Raw genomic sequence first — 19054 nt, 5'->3', positions numbered from 1 at the left:
ACACTGATGGGAGTACTTCATTGAAAAACTACAAGTTTGATCAACAAGAGTCTCGTAGAGCATTATCATTTTTTCTTGTATGTGGAAAACACCCTTTTATTACTGTTGAAGAACCTAGTTTTAGATTCTTCATTCAATCTATAAATCCTGAATTTAAAAATGTGAGTAGGCAAACTGCTAAAAGAGATATCATGTCAAGTTATGTGAAAGAGAGAGAAGGTGTGAAAAGTGATTTGTCTAATACACTTGGTCGGATTTGTTTAACTTTCGATAATTAGAGATCTGAGCATATTGATGATAAATTCATGCGTGTAACTGCTCATTAGATTGACAACAATTGGAAGTTACAGAAAAGAATTATTCGCTTTAAAGCTTTGGCACCTCCTTTTGATGGACTGTCTTTAGCAGATGAGGTGGCCATGTGCTTAAGCGAATGGAATATTGATCAGAAAACTTTTAGCATCACATTAGATAATGCTAGTTACAATGATGTGATGGCTAACTCTTTGAAATTCAAATCTTTGGTGTGTGGTGGTGATTTTTTCAAAGTTCGTTGTTGTAGCTATATTTTGAATCTTATTTTGCAAGCCGGTTTGAATATTATTGATGATGTTGTTTGTAAGATTCGGGATGGTGTGAAAAAATATAAAGAAATCAACTGCCCGAAAGCATAGATTTTATGAACTTGCTGAAAAAAGTTTTCACTTAAACACAACTAGAAGATTGAGGTTAGATATGTGTGTGAGATGGAATTCAACTTATTTGATGCTTGAACATGCCATTTATTATAAGCAAGTCTTACAACATTAGAGGCAGAGGAGTACTATTTTTAAAATGCTTATGCTTTCGGAAGAAGAATGGGGAATAGTGGATAAGTTTCACAAGTTCTTAAAGTTTTTTTATGATGTTACTTGCCTGTTTTCTGCCACTAAGTACCCTACTTCAAACATTTATTTCAAGGGAGTGTGGATGATTCATAGACATTTGATGTTAGTAAGTAAGGAACCTCAAAATTTTATGGCTGACATGGTTAGAAAAATGAAGGAGAAATTTGATAAATATTGGGATGAATATAGTATGATTTTGTCTTGTGCTGTTGTGTTGGATCCTCGTTGTAAGATTAGGTTAGTGGAGTATTGTTTTGATAAACTTTATGGGGATGAAGCTGAGGAGCATGTTAATGCTATAATTAAAACTCTCCATGATTTGTTTAATGAATACAAAGAAAATTTTTCCTCCACCTCCTTTGTTGGATCTTCTAGTCAATTTGGCATGAGTGAGAGAAATGATGATGGTGATGGGTTTAAGGATTATGAACAATTTTTGAATTCAAAAAGAAAGATTCAAAGTGAAAAAACTCAGTTAGACCTTTATTTGGAGGAACAAAACTTTGATATCAAAGCGAGTTCACTTAGGTATCCTGAATTGGCATCAATGGCTCGAGATATTTTGGCTATTCCTATTTCCATTGTTGCATACGAATTTGCTTTTAGCATTGGAAAGAAGGTGATCAATCCTTGGAGAAGTTTACTTAAGTCCAAGACAATTCAAGCTTTGGTTTGTCTTGAAGATTGGCTTCGTGCATAAGGCCTTGTATCAGGTAATTTTGTTATTTATTGTTTATTAAAATATATGATTCATTGAATTTTTTCTAATAGATTTTCCAATTGTATCCAAGGGAATCAAGCTTGTTAGAAGAGGATGGAGAATCAAATAATAGTGATGATGATGATGAAAATGTTGAACTTGATGATATGTTTTAGGTATTATAATAACATATATTTCCATTATTTATTTGTCATTTGACATGATAACAAATTACATATGTGACATGGGTACTGGATTTATCTCTTATTTTCTTTTGTAGGATGGCTTGGAACTTGGAAGTTGGAATGTTCAATATTGTTGGTGAATTCAAGAATGAATGGAGATGGCTAAAAGCCTAGAACATGTTTTATTTGATATGGTCATTTGGGCAATGAAGTCTTTTATTTTATTTTTTAGAATGGCTTGGAACTTGAGAGTTGGAATATTCCATCTTGTTTGTGAATTCAAGAATTGGTGGAGAACATGTTTTATGGATTTTGTTTGTTTTATTCAGATTATTTTTTTATGAATTTGGAGGAACATGAACTTGAAGTTATATGAATTTAGTTTTAACGTGTAATGCTATTTGTAGGAATATGAACCTATATGATTTGCTCTTATGTATTTTATTTCAGGTTTGCCTTGGTTGTATAGAAACAACCAAACAACAGGGAATATATTAAACAACCTTAAAGAAGGTTGTTGATTCACTTGATTGTAAGAAAAAAAGAATGAAATTAAAATGGGTTATGTGATGTTCATTTGAATAATTTTTTTGATTCGAGAATGTAAAGTTGTGTTTATTTAAATAGGAGAAAAAATATCTGAATTAAAATAGATAATGTTGGGAAAATTTTTAATTTTTTTTATTAGGTTGGGCTTCGGGCTTTTTGTCAAGGCCGGGCTCAGGCTTCGGGCTTTTTGTCAAGGCCGGGCTTGGGCCCAAGTTCTAGGCCCATTGGTCGGGTCAGGCTCGGGCTCGGGCCTATCATTTTTCCGTTAATGAAGACTAAAAGCTCAGCCCGAGCCTGACCAGGCCCGGCCCATGAACAGGTCTACCTGTCACTATGATCACCGCTCGAGTGAATTCTCATACTACTCTAACATACCCAGGTTTTGACCCCCAAAGGATCTCACTGATTAGTATTTCAAAGACAGTCCAATCCGACACCCAGTGTAGTACCATAATCGAGTCTAGGGGTTAAGTGTAATTTTCCAGTTTTGCCCACTAGTCTCCAATGTCTAAGGCATAATTGGAAAATGGTCTGGGTTCAATGTTTCAAACAAAAACACACTACATGTGCTTTGGGTTTAACCTTGGCAGGTGAGACAAGATACCCCAACCTACTTGGCAGCACATTAGTGTCAGCCTTGGCATGATAAACTTCTCCAGGTCTATCCAACAGCTGAGAGCATTCTAAATTAATATGAGTCTCATAAGTGTCCAATTTACGGGTAATTACACAGAAACAACCAAATATAACATGAATCAATTATGTACTTTTATTTATTTACAATAAATGGGTATATACATCAATCTGATTGGAGCTAAGGACATACACTGTGTAACACTCTATACTTTGGGGTAGTGACACATAGGTACCCTGAACTTTCAATTGCAACACTTGAATACTCTGAACTCTCAAAAATAGACACTTGGGTCAATCCATTAGTATTTTGTCAACTAAATATTACATAATGTCAAAAATACACTTTGTATAATTTTAAGATCATTTTGCAGAGTAAATTCATCACTAGAGAATGCCATTGTCGGAAAATTTGAATATGTTATTTGTTGTCGATGTGAGAACGTTATCATGGAGAGACATTCATTTACCTAAGAATGATCTAAAAAATTCATGCAAATGGTATTTTTGGTATTATGCAATAATTGATAGAATACTAACAAATAGGCCTAAGTGTTTATTTTTGAGAATTCGAGGTACTCAAATGTTGCAATTGAAAATGCAGGATACTAAAGTATAGGGTACCTATATGCAATTTACCCAATTTATTATTGTATCTTCTAATTGCACTTTTCGGGGCTTCCTTGCTAGTGAACTGTTTAAAAAGCATAGGTTAAGTCAAAGCACTTTTCGGGGCTTCCTTGCTAGCAACAGTTGTAATGATAAATTGTTGCTATAGATATCTTTTAGCAACGGTATCAAATAGAACCATTGCTATAGATGTTTTTTAGCAACGATTATATTTTAAAACTGTTGCTAGAAATGTATTGTAATAACGGTTTTCATGGTCAACCACTGCTAATAGGTATCATTTAGCAACAGTTTTCATGATGATCCGTTGTTATATGTATCGTTTAGCAACAGTTTTCATTACAAACCGATGTTATATGTATCATTTAGCAACCGTTTTATAGAATGACCATGGTAATATATCAACCAATTTTCTTTTATGCGCTGCTTTAGCCATGTTTTTGCCCGTTGATATAGCCATTTTAGCAACGGTCAGCTTAATGTCTGTTGCAAGAGATTAAGATTGTAGCAATGGTTATGTCTGTTGGTAAATGATATCTCCAGCATCGGTTTTATAAAATCATTGCTAGAACCTATTGCCACGGTGGAAGAAGCATCAATTTGGTGTTTGTTGCTAGCCCGTTGTTATAGGTCTCTAGCAACAGTTTTAAGGACTTTTGGCAACAGTTTCATCCATTGTTAGAAGTCAAATTTCTTGTAGTGTTCGTAGCTTCATTATTTGCTGGTCATTGATCAAGACGGTACATTTGAGCTATTTTTCTGCCTTATTGTAGTCAACATATTTTCTTCTATTGGAAAAGAAATCATCTGCTATGTTATCCTAGCTTAATGAAAATAATCTTTTAGGTTCTGTTCGCTTTTTGATAAATTATTTATCTAGGTGGATACATGCATTTACCCATCTTCTTTTATTTCTCAGATAAATAAAACAATAACCATTTTAGCCATAATAATTCATTATTAAATTGGACAGTTTTGTCCCATTCAAGTGTTAGTGACTTTCCCCTTAGGTGGGAAAACTATTACCCACTTAGGAGATGGGTATCACTTACCCGGAAAAATAAACTTAATTTTCCTGGTCCCCACATAAATGTGAAAAAAGAATTTGAGTTTCTTGGTCAATGGGAATCAAAATCTCGTTAACCAACTTTTCCCCATTCAAAATCCCCACATGAGTTTTTTGTTCTCTTGTGAATTCACAATTAGTGATGTTTTTCTTAAAGTTTTTGCAAAATTCTAATTTCTTTTGGACCTTATGGTTGCTGTCTCCATCAATGTATACATCTTTTTATCTTTTTTTTTGTCATTTTGTTGATGATTGTTATCATCCCGTCAAATCACTTTTCATTGGCACAAGTTGGATATTTTATGTTATTACCTATGCATCATATTAGGTTGGGAGAGATCATGCGTGCTTATGGTCCACAAAAGAATTGTGATGGCCATCCGCCATTGAAATTGGATATTTTCATCTTTTGCTAACTACTCTTTCTTGTTTTTGACACTTCAACTAGTTCTACAGGATAGATAGCACAAGTTTTTAACAAAAGCAGTTGGACAAAGCATGTAATAGAGTAAGAGTGTGGAGACGGAGGTCATTTAATGATGAAGTAATTGTGATCTGTCACAACATGATTTTGAAGAACACATGAGCACTCAATTCTTATAAAACCCTAATATAGAATTCATCCACCTTCCTTAAGCTCCTTGATAATTAGTTCGATGACAGAAAACATCTATAATTAGATAATTAATTACAAATCAATTACTCGTAGACTCTCTCTGACCCATCTATCTTCGTGCCCATATCAAGGCACAGTCCCCTTCCCATGGTGCAACTGGCAAGCGCTACGGTGCTTCCCATGGTCTTAAAAGCAGCTTTGGAGCTGGACGTGCTTGAGATCATATCTAGGGCCGGCCCTGGTGCTTGAGATCATTACATATTGGAATATTTGATGCTTTCTTTTGTCTTTTTCTTAATGCAATTAAGTCAAACCAAATCCCTAAAATTATATGGCGTGTTTATAAAATACAAATTATGGATAGGTTTTAATAAATCAATAAAACTATAAAGGGTATTTTAGTTAGTGACAGTTTTAATTTCTTTCTTTGTTTTGAACAAATATAAATAAAGCAAATTTGGGTTAAATCCGGTTCTGATATGATTTGAATCCAATTTGAGCTCCCTAGATCTGATTGATTTTGGATGAGTTACGGATTTCAGTTACGGAATTCAGATGTTTAGGATCCGAATCCGAACTGTATATTGCAGCCCAGGAATTCAAATGTGGCTATTGATTAGTTTTTATGGAACCACCCAACAACAACAAAAATAAATAAATAAATAAATAATGGAGAATTACAGCCTCCAATTCCAAAATTGTTATATCTAAATGCAACCTTAGCTCTATATATAGATAGAGTTTTATATCATTTACGTTGTTGTTTCAATTCAAGCAAAACTTGATCATCGAACCTTGGCTGCAGGCAATGTTTGAAAGATGCGGTTTTTAAAGGTGGAATTCCTTTCATCAAGGCTCATGGGATGCATGTATTTGAATATACTGGGGTTGATGCTAGGTTTAACAAGGTCGTGAATAAGGCATTGTCAAATATTACCACAATGACCATGGTGAAAATTCTTGAGACATACAAGGGATTTGAGGGCCTCAAAGTGGTAGTTGATGTGGGAGACTGAATTGGAGTCACAATTAACATGATCACATCCAAGTATCCTCAAATTAAGGGCATTAATTTTGATTTACCCCATGTCATAGCAGATGCACCATCTTACTGAAGAAATATCTGCTCTTCAGTATTATAGTCGTACTGATTTATCAGTTACCAACTCCGGTGAATTTTTTGGAATTGCTGTCAATAGATAGACAAATATTGGTGTTTTAGGGTGGGGTGTTTCTCATTTTAAATTGTATAAGGTTACAATGAAATTCAGAATTTTGCAGTGCGGTGTATTGTACTTTTCTAATGCTACCCTAATAAAACTATTTAATTACTTATGAAACAGGTGTGGAACATCTTGGAGGGGATATGTTTGAATATGTTCCAAAGGCAGATGCCATTTTTATGAAGGTGATTTATTTGAATTTTTTTAATATAAAAGAATGATTCTTTTTTAATAATTAAGCATTAATTGTGGGGCAGTAAAGGGTGCAAGCTAGCTAGTTTCACTCATTAATGAACTCAACCCAACACAATTAAATCTAGCTGATTGAATCTCAAATTTAATAATTAAGCATTAATTGTGGGGCTGTAAAGGGTGCAAGCTAGCTAGTTTCACTCATTAATGAACTCAACCCAACACAATTAAATCTAGCTGATTGAATCTCAAATTTAATAATTAAGCATTAATTGTGGGGATGTAAACTCATCCAGTTACAGCTTATGATTTGATTTCGAAAATTAATTGTTCATATATATATATATATAATGCTAATATCAACTTGTTATGTTCTAATTAAATAATGTCTATATATGTCCCAATTATTGAGTTGTCCCAAGTAACCTCTCCAGGATCACATGCACCCTGCTCTGTCCCATAGGCTCAGTTTGGAAGGAATATAAAGGCAAATATATGTAGAGTGCGAAATCTTGTATTTTGTATTATTTTGTTTGTATTTGTACTGTATATATTTGCATTTGTATTCCTTCCAAACTAATATTATAATCGTAAATGAAAGATTGTAAAAAATGTAAAAGTTGAAACAAGCTCCTTAATTTTCTCCTGTGACTCATTCGAGGAATTCAATTTAATTAACATGTCTTTCTTGGCTTGATCTTTATGCTCCTAGTGCATACTTCATGATTGGAACGACAAAGATTGCTTGAAGCTTCTGAAGAACTGTTGGAAAGCCTTACCCAACTTGGGAATGGTGATTGCCGTCGAATCAATCCTTCTGATCCTGTCACTAAAGTCGTATGGGAACATGATTTGGTCATGTTATCACAATGCCCTGGAGGAAAAGAAAGAACATACAATTAGTTCCAAGCCTTAGCACTGAGTTCAGCATTTACCAGTGTTCAAGTAGTTTGTTCTGCGTATGACAGTTGCGTTTTGGAATTCCATAAGTGATGATGATATATATTTTCTAGTTTTGGAGAACTACTTGTGGTTCTTACCTCATGCTTGCTTGATATTAATAATATCGATGGATGATGGGACTATTCTTGTGTGCAGGTTTCAGGCCCTTTCCTATTCTGTTAACATTTGGAATAATTTCATTGTGGTTTTTTTTACAGTCTCGAGACAATAAGTAAATTTGCAACGCAGCTATATAAAGAAAAGAGAGAGTTGAACTATAGCTATTTTGATGTGTTAAAATTGGGATGAAATTATTTAATATATAAGACCCAAATCATTTTTAAGTCAGTGATGAGTGTCTAGGATGCTTTTCTGGTGTGGGCACTCTGATGCTTAAGTCAACGATGAATGTATTGAAAGTTTGAAAGTGATAGTTAAAAGGTTTTGAGAGCTAAATCGTGCATGCCTCTTGTGGTGAATGAGGCTCCTTTATATAAGCGTGAGTTATGCACGCTTCACAATATTCGCCCAAGATCCCCTGTAAGACGTGTTTGTTTCGCTCAGAGGTCATTTCTTAGTCGGAGATGTAGTCCGCGTGGAGGGATAAGTTTTATGTGGTCGACTTTTGAAGCATGCAGCATGGGGAGACGAGTCTGTTGATTAAGGGATGCGATTCTGGAGAACTAGGAGGGTTGTGCGCTAGAGAAGCCATTTGCCACGTTATGCAGATCATCGACTGGGCTGCAGTCAGGCCTATGGGACCTTGACAGCAGTCGCTCCCAATGCCAAGGTCTCCAGCTTGGCCCCAACCAGTTCGTTGGAGTGAACATCCCAAGGTGGCATCAAGGCTCCTTGGAGCGTGTGACGTGCCCCCCGAGGGTTACCAAGGTGGCTCTAAGGTCCATCCAAGGTGGCATTGTTGATTGGGAAGTGCCACATGTCGCATTGTTATTGGAGGGTCAAATCCTCCTTCATCAATTGTTCTCCACTCCTGAGTTGGGGTCAATCAGGCAAAGGGAGTAGCTCACTACATATCTTTGGCCCTAAGTGACTAAGTCTAACTAGTCCCTCTATGGTTTGGTATCTTGGAACCTCAGCATTCATGTGACAAGGTGGATTTTAGATCTCCAAACGGGACGTGGTCCGTGTGTGGTAAATTCAAATTTTGAACAGGGGCGTTGGATTTGGAAAGTCCATGCATGTCCATTTCAAATTTTGACTAAGGCGCACATGATTCAAATTCAAATTGCTTTCCTTGCCTTTGAGCGAACGATCCTTGGGTTCGCTGCGAGGTTCTCCATTTTTTCCATCTTCTTCTCCTTAATTGGTGAGTAGATTTTCTTTTGAAAATGTATTAAGAAGGGCCAAAGGGGGAGTCCTATGAGTTTAAACGAGATAAGGCTGGCACCTTGGCTCAAGAGCAACAAAGGTCTTAGAGGAGAACTTCAACCTCTCAATGACTTGTGTTTGGGTTCATTCTTAGCTCACTGACTAGCGAAGAGGTTCTTGGGTTGATAGCAACCTTCAACATCCCCTTGACCTATAGCTGCATTCTACCCAGCGAGGGTCAATACCCTTGGAACCATGGGCGAAATGAGGTGTGTGTCTTCAAGGGGGCATTGATTGCCAAGCTTCATTTCCCACTTCATCCCTTCTTCTGTGAGGTGCTCAACCATTACGGGGTCTCCCTCGAGCAGCTCCATCCAAGCTCAATTTGGAGAATTGTGGGGATGATCTCTCTCCATTACCACCTCGGCATGGGGCTAGACATTGACTACTTTATGGAGATCTACCATATAAAGAAGATGCCTAGGGCACCATACTGTTTTTATGTGAGTTACCAATCTGGGTACAAGCTCCTACACGACTTCCTTTCAAAAGTGAGGAATTTGAAGCATAGGTACTTTTCTTGTCCTAGGAGGACAGCTGGCCGGTCAATACCACTTGGAACCTGAACCGAGGAAGGTCACTGTGTTTGACAACGAGCTAGTAGACGAAGTCAGATTCCTCGTAGAACGATGATCTTTGGCCGAGGATTTCTTAGCTGAGCTGGTGCTCATTGAGGCCGATCTGAGTCCTGTCGGTAGGTTGTCCCTGATGATATTTTTGTTGTCACAAGATATATTACCATTTATCTATTCGGCTAATTGTTTGTTCCTTGTGCATAAATGTCCAACACTTCGAACATCCTTGTTGCAGCCAAGACAATTGGGGAGAACAAGAGGTTGAGAAGAGCAAGAGAAGTTGCCAGCTCACTTCCCGTAAGGAGGTTGGCCGAGCACATTGTGATTGACCCGAAAGAGGATGGGAATACAGTGAATGTCGATCCTGCCCATGACGTCCAAGCTCGGTTGCAATTACATTGTAGCCTTTTCGTTTTCAACTTGCCTCAACTACTACTCTATTTCCTGCTCACAATCCAACTCTCTTGTTCAAGTCCTACTAGACCAGGCCACTTGTATGAGGCATAAGACGCATGGGATGAGGGACTAGATTGAGCTTCTCCAAGCTTAGTTGTAGAATGCTCGACTTAGTGGCGAGGAGGGTCGCCACCAACTAGGGGAGGCTCAGGAGAGATGTAGCCAGCCTCATCAGTGAGTTGGAGGCACAAGACCGCCAAATCTAGGAGTGGGACCGTTTGCTAGAGGAATGGTAGGCTAAGTACGCCAAGGACACACCGAAGTTTGAGGTTGAGAAGACTACTGCCGTTGTACCCTCTCTCAAGAATTCAGATTGTGTCGTCGCTTCCTCCGAACTCTCCACCCTAACTTCAACTTTGATCACATCTTCATCAGGTTGGTTTCTGATAGCATGGGAGATGCTATCGATGCCGAGATGAATACATCCTACAAGATGATCGAGGATGACAAAGAGGTTGGCGAAGAAATTGAAGAAGTTGGCGGCAGCGATGATGGCAAGGAGGGAGACGAATAGCCAGACACCTTTTTTCTTTTTTGCTTTTATTCCAATGTAAAGAAAGACTTTTGACTTCTTAAAAAACATAAGTTGGGGTATCGAGGGATATATAGGCCAAGGCACTAGGAGAGTATCGATTGATTAAATTTTGGCTAAGTCAACATGGGGCTGAGGTATATGTATTGGTCGAGGTGCTAAAAGTGAATCAGTCAATTAATCTCTACCAAGTCAAAATGATACCAAATGTCTGTAGGTATTTGGGGCTAGGCCGAGGTGCTGAGAGCGTATTAGACGATTAATATATGCCTAAGTCAAGATGATGTCGAGCTCCTTAGAGATTCAAGTGCTAAGAGCGAGCTAGTTTCTTGAAGAGTGAACTGGTCGACGTGTTAAAAGCATATTGGCTTTTCCATATTTTTGGCTAAGTTATAAATTAGCCAAACTGCTTATATAGGCCAAGGTGCCAAAGTAAACCAGTCTTTTTTATTTTTATGCTATGTTCCAAGTTAGCCAAACTGCCTAGATATACATACTACACTCAGGTGAGGTGGTCGACGTACGTGGTCAAAACTTCATATGCAGTATCTTCTTAAGTTCTCAACTTTACATGCATAGGGGACATGCCTCCCTTCGAGGGTTTCAAGTTCGTATGTCCCTTCGCTGATGACTTTGCATACTCGGTAGGGTCCTTCTCAGTCAGGACCTATCTTTCCAATGCCGAGCTCAAGTACCATAACCTTCCTACGTACCAGGTCACTAACTCAAAATTGGTGTCTCCTGACTCAGGCATTATAGTACCAAGCTACACATTTTTGGTATGTCGTATTTTGGATATAAGCCAGGCCGCAAACCTCTTCCACCAAGTCTAGATTGGTCTGCAGATCATCATCATTTACTTCCTCTTCATACACTTCTGATCACAAGGTTGGCACTTCGATCTCGGTGGGGATGGTGGCCTTAGTCCCGTATGTAAGGTTGAATGAAGTCTTGCTCGTTGCTATCTTGATGTCGTGCGATAAGCCCCTAGATTGCTTTAATGAACCACTGAATCTTTCTCTCCGACTTTGTGATTTATTGGGTTTTCAGGTTGATTGTTACTTGAATTTGATTAGCATCTCCTTGAGTGGTACATATTCTTTCTCTTTTGTTGTCATTGAATCTGGATCTAAGGAAGTATAGTTCCATGTTAAGGTGAGCCTCATTGGAAGTCTTTTGTACATTACCATGTACCAGCTAATGTTAAGGTTTATTCTCGTACATAATGACCTACATAGATCCATTTCTACACAAATTCTAATAGAATCTATCTTAATCATTGTTCCCAATTTTATTTCCTATTGACCAAGAAACCCATGTTCTTTTTCAGATTTATGTGGGGACCAAGGAAAATTTCTTTTCCTAGGTATCACTTATCCGGATTAGTGATACCCAACTACTAGGTGGGTAAATAACTTTTCCACCTGGGGGGAAAGTTGTAAACACTTGAATGGGACAATAATGCCCCTTTTAATAATGGACTTTTATGGCTAAAATGGTCATTGACTTGTTTATCTGGGAAATAAGAGAATATGGGTAAATGCACTTACCTGGATAAATAACTTACCAAAAAGCAAACGGGGTCTAAGGACAACATTTCCTAGTCATAATATTCCATAGGGAGTTCTACAACTCTAAGACAAATAGATGTCTCGTTAATGTGTTCTTGTTTCAATTTATAAATTGATAAATATTGATCAGCTATAAGCCAAGGACCTTGAAAGAGAGTTTTGCCTCCAACATGAACTTAAAAATATAGAAACCATTTGTGAGATCTATGATTTCTATGCTACTTGATTAATGGATTCCAAACTTGCTTCAATCTCGAAAAATCTAAAAACTTAAGTTGCACCCAAGAAGTATACCAACTAGAGTATTCACCCAAGGCAATGAATTATTTGATGAACTTCTTCCTAAATTTCCACATAAACATTAGCTTTCAAGGCACCATATGAAGCCAATGATCTTTGTCATCTACATCTAACTGTTATTTTTACTATGGGTGCTCTGCTCTAATTGTATTTCCATGGGAACTTCAGCTGAATCATATGTCATATCTTCATTTTGATCATTCATATTCATGGAAAGCTCTTTCTGTGCTATTTTCCTGGACCAACAACTTTGACCCCTTGTTGTCGCTACTAGGTTTCAGTAGCACATGTGCAAATTTGTAAGAGTTGGACTTAGTTATCTATCAAAAGGTTGTAAACCCACATGGATATTTCAGAAATGTGGCAATAAGATCTGGAGGGGAGGATTTCTCAAGGAAACACTCCCTGTGTTTTCCTTCAATGTCCAATAGGATCTAAATTCAAAGAGAATTTTTGGTGTGGGGAAGCTCTATAATGGCTTGTATCAATTTAATTTACTAGAGATCACTCTACATGTCTTCAACCTCAATTGTAGTTCATTTGTCTCTCATTTCCAATATAAATATTTCAAAATAATCTCTAAATGGTTGTTGATGCTTGTAATAAATTAAACCCAAATGGCCCAAATTACCTCATCCTAGTAGCAACATACACACTACTTCTACAATATTCTTGGGCTATTTGTGTCTTATTGATGCAACAAAAATCCGAAGCGGTGCATAATCAATTTAACACAAATATTAAAATGGCTCGATCTGATAATGGAATGGAATTCAAATCTGGACTACTATTAGAATTTTATGCAACCCATGGTATTGATGATTATTATACTAGATGTATGGCTAGGGGTGAGATAAAAAACCGAAAAACCAAACTGATCGAAATTGAATTGAAAAATTGGGTAATTGAATGGTCGGTTTGGCTTCGGTTTAGTATTTTTTAAAAAACCGAAGGTACTGGTTAGGTTTCAGTTAACCAATATAGAAAACCAACGGTTAATCGAATCGACTGATATACATATATTTCTATATATTTTATATATATTTATGTATATTATATATATTTTATATTTTTATAAATTAATAAATATGCATTATATATAGATATATATTTATAGTATATGATATATTATTTATTAATTAAAATATAATATTTTATATATATTTTTTATGTTTTATTATATTTTTATAATATATATTTTAAAAATTAAAAAACCAAAAAATTGATGAACCAAATCGACGGTTAATTGAACCAGTCCACTGGTTAACCAATTGGCTTCTGTTCGATTTTGGTTACCGGTTTTTCAAAAACCAATAGTACTGATTTAGTTACAAAAAAAAAGCCCACAATTCGGTTAACCGAGCCGTGAGCACCCCTATGTATGGCCACACCACACTAGAATGGTGGTTAGGCACGAGCACAAATACTTACTTGAAATGGCATGGACATTACGGTTTCATGCAAACTCACCACTCTGGTTTCTGGGTGAGTGTGTACTCATTGCTACGTACTTACATGTTACATCATAAACCAGTTCCCACTCCGGTCCTCAATGAGCAATCTCCTTTTGAAAGACTTTAGGTTCAGTTTGGAAGGAGTATAAATGCAAATTTCTAGAGTGCAAATCCATACAAAATAATACAAAATACAAGGTTTTACACTCTTCAAATTTGCATTTGTACTCCTTCCAAACCGAGCTTTATGGGAAATTATTGACCTATGAACGCCTTTTGAGTGTTCCCTTTTCTTGCTTAGGCTCAGTTTGGAAGGAGTACAAATGCAAATTTTTAGAGTGCAAATACATACAAATTAATACAAAATACAAGGTTTTACATTCTACAAATTTGCATTTGTACTCCTTCCAAACTGAGCCTTTTGAATGATTACTAGATAAAGTTGTTGACAAACTTGCCACTCAATCCGATTGGTGCATTTTTGTCAGGTATCCATAGAGACAAACAGACTACAATTTACAATCTTGACACCAAAGTTTTCTGGCCCCATTTGGTTCGGGGGAATAGGGACCTGGAATCAGAACTGGAATAGGTTATTCCGGTTCCAACTATTTGATTAGGTGGAATTAAAATCTCATTTCCATTCCTACTAGAATGGCATTCCCCATTTGAGAGAATGACCATTCTTTGCCCCTTCCTTGGGAATGAAATCTCATTCCTATTTAATGTAATTTCCATTCCCATGCCTACCTAAACCAAATAGACTATGGGAATGGACCATTCCAATTTCGACTATGAACCAAACAAAGTCTCTTTGTCTAGGGACATTATTTTTTATGAAGAATAAAAATGGTTCCTCTTAGGCCCATGATAAGGATCATGTTTCAAGCCTACATTCTCCTAAGCTTATGCTTGATTTGAAGGAAAATGTAGGGAAAGGAAGGGAAAGGGAGAAAAACCTATACAAGGTTTGTAAAGGTTTCCCTACCTTTCTCTTCCTTTCCCTACTTTTTCCTTCAAACCAAACACACCTTAAGGTTCTAATCTTTCTCATACTAATAGACCTCATTGTGTCACCCATCCACCAGCTAAGCTATCTGATTATGTTTTGTCGCATTTTATGTACAACTAAATGCTGCCAGTACCAACCATCAAATATCTAACTATTCAAATTTGGGTGCTTCCACAGCTTTTTCTTCTGCTTTCTTGGACAACCGAACTAGGCTCTATGTGGAAGCCCCTCACTAGTCCTCACCAGAAACAAGCCATGAATGATGAACTTATCACAATAAAACACAACCACACATGGTCGTTACTCACTGAGCTTCCTCTAGGAAAAGCACACATTCGTTCTAAATGGGCTGTGAAGTTAATACTCAAACCTAATGGCACCATTAAGCAGGCATCCTGTAATTGGTTTGAGAAATCAGCTTATGCTCTCAAGCATAATGGTTTCATCCAATCTACAGATGATTCATTACAGTTTACTTCAACTCGACCAAAAAGATTTTTGGTGGTCCTTGTATATGTTGATGACCTCATTGTTGGGAATGACTCCACCCACATATTTGGTTTAAACAGTATCTCAGTCATTGTTTTCATGTCAAGGACCTTGGTCCCCTTTACTATTTTCTTGGTGTAGAATTTACTAGAACTGATGCTAGGTTTTATGAGTGAGAGGAAATATCTCTTAGATATCTTACAAGAAGTAGTCATGTCGGACCATGGTTTTTAAAACCGAGCTGGTGATCAAACCAGTCAAGGGTCCAGTTACCAGGTCGAATGGTCCAATCGTTCAAATTGAATGGTCAGCCCGTTCTGACAAGAAAATAAAAAAATGAAAAAAATGAAAAGCAGTCAAAATTGTACGAATGGTTCGAACGGTTAACGCCCAATTCAGTGGTTCGCTGACCAAAATCAACATTTTTGGGGGAAAATCCGATTTTTGGGGAAAACAGAACCCATCACCTGACCGGTTCCTAATTCTTCCGGTCTGGTCCGATTTTGAAAACCATGTGTTAGACTGCAAGCCCAACACTTATAGAGGTCTTGTGGGTTGCCTTATCTATTTGACAATTACTCGGCCTGACATCAACTATGTGATTCATACTCTAAGTCTATTCATGAGCCATCCATGCATTTAGTACAACCTTAAATCTACTCCTAGCCATGGACTCATACTTGTTGCCTCTAGTATTCTTCATGCCTTTTGTGATTCAAATTGAGTTGGTTGTCCTCTCACTAGAAGATCCACCACTGGCTACATCACATATATCAACTCTTCTCCAATATCTTTGGAAGACACAAAAGCAACCCATTGTTGTCCATTCTTTAGCTAAAGCTAGATATAGGTCCATGACGACTACTACCAATGAAATCCTCTAGTTTCATCACCTTCTGATCACTGATCACTTGGGCCTTCGTCATAAGAGATCCATGCCCTTATTCTGTGATGATAAGGCTGCCAATCCTGTGTTTCACAAAAGAACAAAAACACATCGACATTGACTATCACTTCATTAGAGAATATCTTCAATCTTAGGCCATTTCTATACTCACCACATTCTTTCTACTACTCAACTGTGGGTATTTCAGTTGAGCTTACAGCTGACTCGCACTACTCGTATCTAATGAATTCATTTTATCAACTTTCTCAGGCCCCATTTGGTTCGCAAGAATAAGGGTCTGGAATCAGAATCAGAATGAATTATTCCAATTCCAACTGTTTGGTTGGTGGAATCGGAATCCTATTCCCATTCCTTGTGGAATGGCATTCCACTATTTGAGGAAATGATCATTCCCTCCCCCTCCCTTGGGAATATGAAATCCCATTCCTGTTGATTTCAATTTACAGTCCCATTCCTGTCTGAACCAAACAAACTATTAGAATAGATCATTTCGATTCCGATTCTAGCTGCGAACCAAAGGGACCCTCATTTTATATAGGAGTAATGACCAATTTCTACCACATGCTCCATTCAGTACATAAGAGTAGTAACCACTACTAACAAAGTTCCACCAAGTAAAGTTTAGTGTGTAGAACCTACAACATGGATCCAACTAGAACAATTATTGTCATCCCTGCATTGATCTTATGCTAGTATATCTCCTCTTTCGCTAGAAACTCCTTCAATTGCCTATTGGATATTGTTAAATGGCTGTGTTCTGAACTCGAAGTTAGTCTTGTATAAATTATTCTCATCTATCACAATCTATACCAAGAGCAAGAAATCCAGATAAGTATAAAACTGTCCAATTTATATCATTCTAAAAAGGAATCCCATCCATTGTCACCTTCACTTGAAGCCTTAACCATGCATGAGATGAATTTCACAAAAGTGTTGGAGTCTACAAGTTCGAGGACACATAATATCAGCAACTTCTTTATGTCTTTGCTATGCATAGGTATGGGTCGGGCAAGTGGTTTTGGATCCATGCCTTCCAATGGTCTTGTTAAGCTGTGTATGGGTTGTAGGGGACCATGCATGTTAATGATGATGCGGGAGATGGTGGAGAGGGAGGGAGGGAGATGAAACACTTTGGAAACCGAAAAGTCTTCTGAAAATAATGAAAATTAAAACCATAAAAAAAAGAATGTTGCTATATATGTCTATATCTATACAACTGTTAAAAGTGTAAATGAGAGTTTGAAACTTTTGTTTGACTAGAATACCTCTACTTTTTTAAATGTGACCCCTCTCTTATTATAAGGATAGAATTGTAATTTGATCAACCACTTTCTCCACATTCAAATTCCTCTCATTAAATCTTATATTTAAGGTATTAACTCCTATTATCATTCATTGAATTATACTCTTCACTATAATAATCCCTATTTAATTTTGAATTTGGTTCTCTAATTGTGAGGACACAAAATGTAATTTAAATTACTACATTTATCCTCACTCAATTCCCTCTCTTTAAGTCCTATAATTAGAGTATTAACTCCCATTTTCTCATTGGATCCTAAATCTATTTTTTGACCAATAAATTTTATTTATTAATTGATCTATATCCAAAATACATGCCTTTTAAAATTGACTCAAATATTGTTCTTTCATCTTGTGGCAAGTAAGCAATTCAACAATCTAGGTCAAATGGACCAATCCTGTCATATTAAATAAAAAACTTTTAAAATATCAATAAATACAAAAAATTAAAAATATAGAAAAATTGGACATATCTCTAATGTTTTATATTAATCATATTAAGAAAATAAGTGTAATAAATAATAACTATTCTTATTGATACTGGAATGGAATATAAATCTAAAACTAATCCATGGTGGTGGGTCAACAATCCAACTTTTTGAGTCAAATGTGCCAATCCTTAATATCATAATTAAATAAAAAAATAAAAAGATAAAAACACAAAAACATTATGTAATAATATAGAAAGTGTGATATATAAAAAACATTTAGGCACTTATCTAATGTTTTATATTAATCATATCAAATAAAGATAAGTGTGATATATAATAGTTATTTTTATTGATGTTGAAAATAAAATATAAAATTAAAATCAACCCAAAAATAAAATTGTTTTCCTGGTGGTAGGTAAATGTTCAACCTTTCCGGTTATATGTGTCAACCATTGATCTCAGAATTAAATAATAAAAATTAAGTAAATCATAAAATACAAATGCTATGAGAAATATAGAAATTCTATAGAAAATATTTGGACACATCTCTAGTATTTTATATTAATAACCATATGAAAAACTAAACATGATAAACAAAAATTGTTTTTTAACTTTTTATTAATGATGGAAATAAAATAAAAATAAATAAAACTAACCCAAAAGTGAAATTGTTTTCTTGTTTAGTGATAGATCAACAATTCAATCTTTTCAGGTCAAATGCATCAACCCATTATGTCACAATTAAATAATAAAAGTTAAAAACATGAAAACACAAAAAAAATATAAGCTACATAGAAAACATTTGGGCATATCTCTTATATTTTATATATTAATTAACCATATTAAAGAAAACTATGTGACAAAGAATAATTGTTTTAATTGATGATAGAGATAAAATACAAATTTTAAATCAACCTAAAAATGAAGTTGTTTTCTTGTTTTGGTGGTGAATCAACAATTCAACCTTTCGGGTCAAATGTGTCAATCCTTTTTCCAAAAAAAAAATACCAATG

The sequence above is a fragment of the Nelumbo lutea genome, chromosome 5 (assembly GCF_056320005.1).
Source record: "Nelumbo lutea isolate HS-2025 chromosome 5, American lotus-T2T, whole genome shotgun sequence".
NCBI classification, from domain to species: domain Eukaryota; kingdom Viridiplantae; phylum Streptophyta; class Magnoliopsida; order Proteales; family Nelumbonaceae; genus Nelumbo; species Nelumbo lutea.
This window is presented reverse-complemented; position numbering follows the sequence as displayed.